Here is an 8,090-nt window from a genome sequence, read left to right as displayed (position 1 = left end):
ATAGCCTACGACAAGAACCACACGGTGCACACACTAGTCACCTTTACACACGTGCAGGAGGAATAGAACTACTTTAATAACATCACTAGAGTAGCACATAGATGAATTATGATACAAAACTCATATGAATCTCAATCATGTAAAGCAGCTCATGAGATCATTGTATTGAAGTACATGGAGAGAGATTAACCACATAGCTACCGGTACAGCCCCGAGCCTCGATGGAGAACTACTCCCTCCTCATGGGAGCAGCAGCGGTGATGAAGATGGCGATGGAGATGGCAGCGGTGTCGATGGAGAAGCCTTCCGGGGGCACTTCCCCGCTCCGGCAGCGTGCCGGAACAGAGACTCCTGTCCCCCAGATCTTGGCCTCGCGATGGCGGCGGCTCTGGAAGGTTTTTGTGGTTTTCGTCGAACGCATCAGGGTTTTCGATCCAGGGGCTTTATATAGGCGAAGAGGCGGCGCAGGAGGGCTGACAGGGGGGCCAGACTATAGGGCGGCGCGGCCCCCCCTCTGGCCGCGCCAGCCTATAGTTTGGTGGGCCTGTGGCCCCCCTCTGACCTCTCTGGTGTGTTCTGGATGCTTTCGGGGATTCTAAGATCTTTGGCGTTGATTTCGTCCGATTCCGAGAATATTTCGTTACTAGGATTTCTGAAACCAAAAACAGCAGAAAACAGGAACTGGCACTTCGGCATCTTGTTAATAGGTTAGTTCCAGAAAATGCACGAATATGACATAAAGTGTGCATAAAACATGTAGATAACATCAATAATGTGGCATGGAACATAAGAAATTATCGATACGTCGGAGACGTATCATTAGGCAGCTCACAAGATCCGACAATGAAGCACAATGGGGAGAAGACAACCATCTAGCTACTGCTATGGACCCATAGTCCAGGGGTAGACTACTCACACATCACTCCGGAGGCGACCATGGCGGCGTAGAGTCCTCCGGGAGATGATTCCCCTCTCCGGCAGGGTGCCGGAGGCGATCTCCTGGATCCCCCGAGATGGGATTGGCGGCGGCGGCGTCTCTGGAAGGTTTTCCGTATCGTGGCTCTCGGTACTGGGGGTTTCGCGACGGAGGCTTTAAGTAGGCGGAAGGGCAGGTCAGGAGGCGGCACGAGGGCCCCACACCACAGGGCCGCGCGGCCAAGGGGGGGCCCACGCCGCCCTATGGTTTGGGCGCCTCGTGGTCCCACTTCGTCTCCTCTTCGGTCTTCTGGAAGATTCGTGGCAAAATAGGACCCTGGGCGTTGATTTCGTCCAATTCCGAGAATATTTCGTTACTAGGATTTCTGAAACCAAAAACAGCAGAAAACAGCAACTTGCACTTCGGCATCTTGTTAATAGGTTAGTTCCAGAAAATGCACGAATATGACATAAAGTGTGCATAAAACATGTAGATAACATCAATAATGTGGCATGGAACATAAGAAATTATCGATACGTCGGAGACGTATCAGCATCCCCAAGCTTAGTTCTGCTCGTCCCGAGCAGGTAAAACGATAACACAGATAATTTCTGGAGTGACATGCCATCATAACCTTGATCATACTATTTGTAAAGCATATGTAGTGAATGCAGCGATCAAAACAATGTATATGACATGAGTAAACAAGTGAATCATAAAGCAAAGACTTTTCATGAATAGCACTTCAAGACAAGAATCAATAAGTCTTGCATAAGAGTTAACTCATAAAGCAATAATTCATAGTAAAAGCATTGAAGCAACACAAAGGAAGATTAAGTTTAAGCGGTTGCTTTCAACTTGTAACATGTATATCTCATGGATATTGTCAACATAGAGTAATATAATAAGTGCAATATGCAAGTATGTAGGAATCAATGCACAGTTCACACAAGTGTTTGCTTCTTGAGGTGGAGAGAAATAGGTGAACTGACTCAACATTGAAAGTAAAAGAATGGTCCTCCATAGAGGAAAAGCATCGATTGCTATATTTGTGCTAGAGCTTTGATTTTGAAAACATGAAACAATTTTGTCAACGGTAGTAATAAAGCATATGTATCATGTAAATTATATCTTACAAGTTGCAAGCCTCATGCATAGTGTACTAATAGTGCCCGCACCTTGTCCTAATTAGCTTGGACTACCGGATCATCGCAATGCACATGTTTTAACCAAGTGTCACAAAGGGGTACCTCTATGCCGCTTTGTACAAAGGTCTAAGGAGAAAGCTCGCATTGGATTTCTCGCTATTGATTATTCTCAACTTAGACATCCATACCGGGACAACATAGACAACAGATAATGGACTCCTCTTTTATGCATAAGCATATAACAACAATTAATAATTTTCTCATATGAGATTGAGGATATTTGTCCAAAACTGAAACTTCCACCATGGATCATGGCTTTAGTTAGCGGCCCAATGTTCTTCTCTAACAATATGCATGCTTAACCATAAGGTGGTAGATCTCTCTTACTTCAGACAAGACGAACATGCATAGCAACTCACATGAAATTCAACAAAGAGTAGTTGATGGCGTCCCCAGTAAACATGGTTATCGCACAACAAGCAACTTAATAAGAGATAAAGTGCATAATTACATATTCAATACCACAATAGTTTTTAAGCTATTTGTCCCATGAGCTATATATTGCAAAGGTGAATGATGGAATTTTAAAGGTAGCACTCAAGCAATTTACTTTGGAATGGCGGGAAATACCATGTAGTAGGTAGGTATGGTGGACACAAATGGCATAGTGGTTGGCTCAAGTATTTTGGATGCATGAGAAGTATTCCCTCTCGATACAAGGTTTAGGCTAGCAAGGCTTATTTGAAACAAACACAAGGATGAACCGGTGCAGCAAAACTCACATAAAAGACATATTGAAAACATTATAAGACTCTACACCGTCTTCCTTGTTGTTCAAACTCAATACTAGAAATTATCTAGACCTTAGAGAGACCAAATATGCAAACCAAATTTTAGCATGCTCTATGTATTTCTTCATTAATGGGTGCAAAGCATATGATGCAAGAGCTTAAACATGAGCACAACAATTGCCAAGTATCACATTACCCAAGACATTATAGCAATTACTACATGTATCATTTTCCAATTCCAACCATATAACAATTTAACGAAGAAGAAACTTCGCCATGAATACTATGAGTAGAAACTAAGGACATACTTGTCCATATGCTACAGCGGAGCGTGTCTCTCTCCCATAAAGTGAATGCTAGGATCCATTTTATTCAAACAAAACAAAAACAAAAACAAACCGACGCTCCAAGAAAAGCACATAAGATGTGATGGAATAAAAATATAGTTTCAGGGGAGGAACCTGATAATGTTGTCGATGAAGAAGGGGATGCCTTGGGCATCCCCAAGCTTAGACGCTTGAGTCTTCTTAATATATGCAGGGGTGAACCACCGGGGCATCCCCAAGCTTAGAGCTTTCACTCTCCTTGATCATGTTGCATCATACTCCTCTCTTGATCCTTGAAAACTTCCTCCACACCAAACTTAGAACAACTCATTAGAGGGTTAGCGACAATAAAAATTAACATGTTCAGAGGTGACATAATCATTCTTAACACTTCTGGACATTGCATAAAGCTACTGGACATTCATGGATCAAAGAAATTCATCCAACATAGCAAAAGAGGCAATGCGAAATAAAAGGCAGAATCTGTCAAAACAGAACAGTTCGTATTGACGAATTTTATCGAGGCACCAGACTTGCTCAAATGAAAATGCTCAAATTGAATGAAAGTTGCGTACATATCTGAGGATTACTCACGTAAATTGGCATAATTTTCTGAGTTACCTACAGGGAAAACAGCCCAGATTCGTGACAGCAAAGAAATCTGTTTCTGCGCAGTAATCCAAATCTAGTATGAACTTTTCTATCAACGGCTTTACTTGGCACAATAAAACACTAAACTAAGATAAGGAGAGGTTGCTACAGTAGTAAAAAACTTTCAAGACACAAAATAAAAACAAAGTACTGTAGGTAAAAACATGGGTTGTCTCCCATAAGCGCTTTTCTTTAACGCCTTTCAGCTAGGCGCAGAAAGTGTGTATCAAGTATTATCAAGAGACGAAGTGTCAACATCATAATTTGTTCTCATAATAGAATCAAAAGGTAACTTCATTCTCTTTCTAGGGAAGTGTTCCATACCTTTCTTGAGAGGAAATTGATATTTTATATTACCTTCCTTCATATCAATGATAGCACCAACAGTTCGAAGAAAAGGTCTTCCCAATATAATGGGACAAGATGCATTGCATTCAATATCCAAGACAACAAAATCAACGGGGACAAGGTTATTGTTAACGGTAATGCAAACATTATCAACTTTCTCCAAAGGTTTCTTTGTAGAATGATCAGCAAGATTAACATCCAAATAACAATTTTTCAGCGGTGGCAAGTCAAGCATATTATAAATTTTCTTAGGCATAACAGAAATACTTGCACCAAGATCACATAAAGCATTACAATCAAAATCTTTAACCTTCATCTTAATGATGGGCTCCCAACCATCCTCTAGCTTTCTAGGAATAGAGGCTTCGCGCTCTAGTTTCTCTTCTCTAGCTTTTATGAGAGCATTTGTAATATGTTGCGTGAAAGCCAAATTTATAGCACTAGCATTAGGACTTTTAGCAAGTTTTTGCAAGAACTTTATAACTTCAGAGATGTGGCAATCATCAAAATTCAAACCATTATAATCTAAAGCAATGGGATCATCATCCCCAATGTTGGAAAAAATTTCAGCAGCTTTATCACAGGCAGTTTTAGCAGTTTCAGGCAGTTTCTCGCGCTTTGCATTAGAAGTGGAAACATTGCTAACACCAATTCTTTTATTATTATTAGTAGGAGGTGCAGTAACATGTGTAGCATTAGCATTACAAGTGGTGGTAATAGTCCAAACTTTAGCTACATTCTTCTCTTTAGCTAGTTTTTCATTTTCTTCTCTATCCCACCTAGCACGCAGTTCAGCCATTAATCTTATATTCTCATTAATTCTAACTTGAATGGCATTTGCTGTAGTAACAATTTTATTATGATGATTTTCATTAGGCATAACTTTCGATTTCAAAAGATCAATATCAGCAGCAAGACTATCGACTTTAGAAGCAAGTATATCAATTTTCCCAAGCTTTTCTTCAACAGATTTGTTAAAAGCAGTTTGTGTACTAATAAATTCTTTAAGCATGGCTTCAAGTCCAGGGGGTGAACTCCTATTATTGTTGTAAGAATTCCCATAAGAATTACCATAGCCGTTGCCATTATTATAAGGATATGGCCTATAGTTGTTACTAGAATTGTTCCGGTAAGCATTGTTGTTGAAATTATTATTTTTAATGAAGTTTACATCAACATGTTCTTCTTGTGCAACCAATGAAGCTAACGGAACATTATTAGGATCAATATTAGTCCTATCATTCACAAGCATAGACATAATAGCATCAATCTTATCACTCAAGGAAGAGGTTTCTTCGACAGAATTTACCTTCTTACCTTGTGGAGCTCTTTCCGTGTGCCACTCAGAGTAGTTGATCATCATATTATCAATAAGCTTTGTTGCTTCACCAAGAGTGATGGACATAAAGGTACCTCCAGCAGCTGAATCCAATAGGTTCCGCGGAGAAAAATTCAGTCCTGCATAAAAGGTTTGGATGATCATCCAAGTAGTCAGTCCATGGGTTGGGCAATTTTTAACCAGAGATTTCATTCTTTCCCAAGCTTGAGCAACATGTTCAGTATCTAATTGTTTAAAATTCATTATGCTACTCCTCAGAGATATAATTTTAGCAGGGGGATAATATCTACCAATAAAAGCATCCTTGCATTTAGTCCATGAATCAATACTGTTCTTAGGCAGAGATAGCAACCAATCTTTAGCTCTTCCTCTTAATGAGAAAGGGAACAATTTTAGTTTAATAATGTCACCATCTACATCTTTATATTTTTGCATTTCACACAATTCAACAAAATTATTAAGATGGGCAGCAGCATCATCAGAACTAACACCAATTAATGTCCCCAACACACCTAATACACTTGTCAGATGTATAGGTGCACTAGTTCGGCGAAGAGATAGTGAAATACAAGTGATATGGATGAATATGAGTAGTAATTGCAATCTGAAATAAAGATGGCAGCAAGCAAACATGTAACAGAACTTGTTGGAGTTTCAATGCTTAGAAACAAGGCCTAGGGATCATACTTTCACTAGTGGACACTCTCAACAATGTTATCATAAAGAAATATAAATATAAGCACTTCACTATGCTATTATGAATTACTCTCTGGCAAGATAATGAAAACTAATTCATCATGTAGGACTGCAAAAGCAAACCTTAAAGATGTATTCCGAAGTACTAATAAACACCCCACGCTATCACTGTGAGCATTCATAGGAGGTACTAACACACCACAATTTCATAGAGACATCCAACTCAAATCATAACCCAGTGAATAAGTATTCTGTGAAATATAGCCTAAGAGACCCACACGGTGTACACACTGTCACCTTTACACACTGATGGCGTGTAACTCACACGTTCGTTGGGAACCCCAAGAGGAAGGTATGATGCGCACAGCAGCAAGTTTTCCCTCAGAAAGAAACCAAGGTTTATCGAACCAGGAGGAGCCAAGAAGCACGTTGAAGGTTGATGGCGGCGGGATGTAGTGCGGCGCAACACCAGGGATTCCGGCGCCAACGTGGAACCTGCACAACACAACCAAAGTACTTTGCCCCAACGAAACAGTGAGGTTGTCAATCTCACCGGCTTGCTGTAACAAAGGATTAACCGTATTGTGTGGAAGATGATTGTTTGCAGAAAATAGTAGAACAAGTATTGCAGTAGATTGTATTTCAGTATAGAGAATTGGACCGGGGTCCACAGTTCACTAGAGGTGTCTCTCCCATAAGACAAACAGCATGTTGGGTGAACAAATTACAGTTGGGCAATTGACAAATAAAGAGGGCATGACCATGCACATACATATTATGATGAGTATAGTGAGATTTAATTGGGCATTACGACAAAGTACATAGACCGCCATCCAGCATGCATCTATGCCTAAAAAGTCCACCTTCAGGTTATCATCCGAACCCCCTCCAGTATTAAGTTGCTAACAACAGACAATTGCATTAAGTATTGCGCGTAATGTAACTAGTAACTACATCCTTGAACATAGCACTAATGTTTTATCCCTAGTGGCAAAAGCACATCCACAACCTTAGAACTTTCTCACATCGTCCCGAGATATCAATGGAGGCATGAACCCACTATCGAGCATAAATACTCCCTCTTGGAGTTACAAGCATCTACTTGGCCAGAGCATCTACTAGTAACGGAGAGCATGCAAGATCATAAACAACACATAGACATAACTTTGATAATCAACATAACAAGTATTCTCTATTCATCGGATCCCAACAAACGCAACATATAGAATTACAGATAGATGATCTTGATCATGTTAGGCAGCTCACAAGATCCGACAATGAAGCACAATGGGGAGAAGACAACCATCTAGCTACTGCTATGGACCCATAGTCCAGGGGTAGACTACTCACACATCACTCCGGAGGCGACCATGGCGGCGTAGAGTCCTCCGGGAGATGATTCCCCTCTCCGGCAGGGTGCCGGAGGCGATCTCCTGGATCCCCCGAGATGGGATCGGCGGCGGCGGCGTCTCTGGAAGGTTTTCCGTATCGTGGCTCTCGGTACTGGGGGTTTCGCGATGGAGGCTTTAAGTAGGCGGAAGGGCAGGTCAGGAGGCGGCACGAGGGCCCCACACCACAGGGCCGCGCGGCCAAGGGGGGGGCCGCGCCGCCCTATGGTTTGGGCGCCTCGTGGCCCCACTTCGTCTCCTCTTCGGTCTTCTGGAAGCTTCGTGGCAAAATAGGACCCTGGGCGTTGATTTCGTCCAATTCCGAGAATATTTCGTTACTAGGATTTCTGAAACCAAAAACAGCAGAACAAAGAATCGGCACTTCGGCATCTTGTTAATAGGTTAGTTCCAGAAAATGCACGAATATGACATAAAGTGTGCATAAAACATGTAGATAACATCAATAATGTGGCATGGAACATAAGAA

This window comes from Lolium perenne, chromosome 7 (assembly GCF_019359855.2).
Source record: "Lolium perenne isolate Kyuss_39 chromosome 7, Kyuss_2.0, whole genome shotgun sequence".
Classification (NCBI taxonomy): domain Eukaryota; kingdom Viridiplantae; phylum Streptophyta; class Magnoliopsida; order Poales; family Poaceae; genus Lolium; species Lolium perenne.
This window is presented reverse-complemented; position numbering follows the sequence as displayed.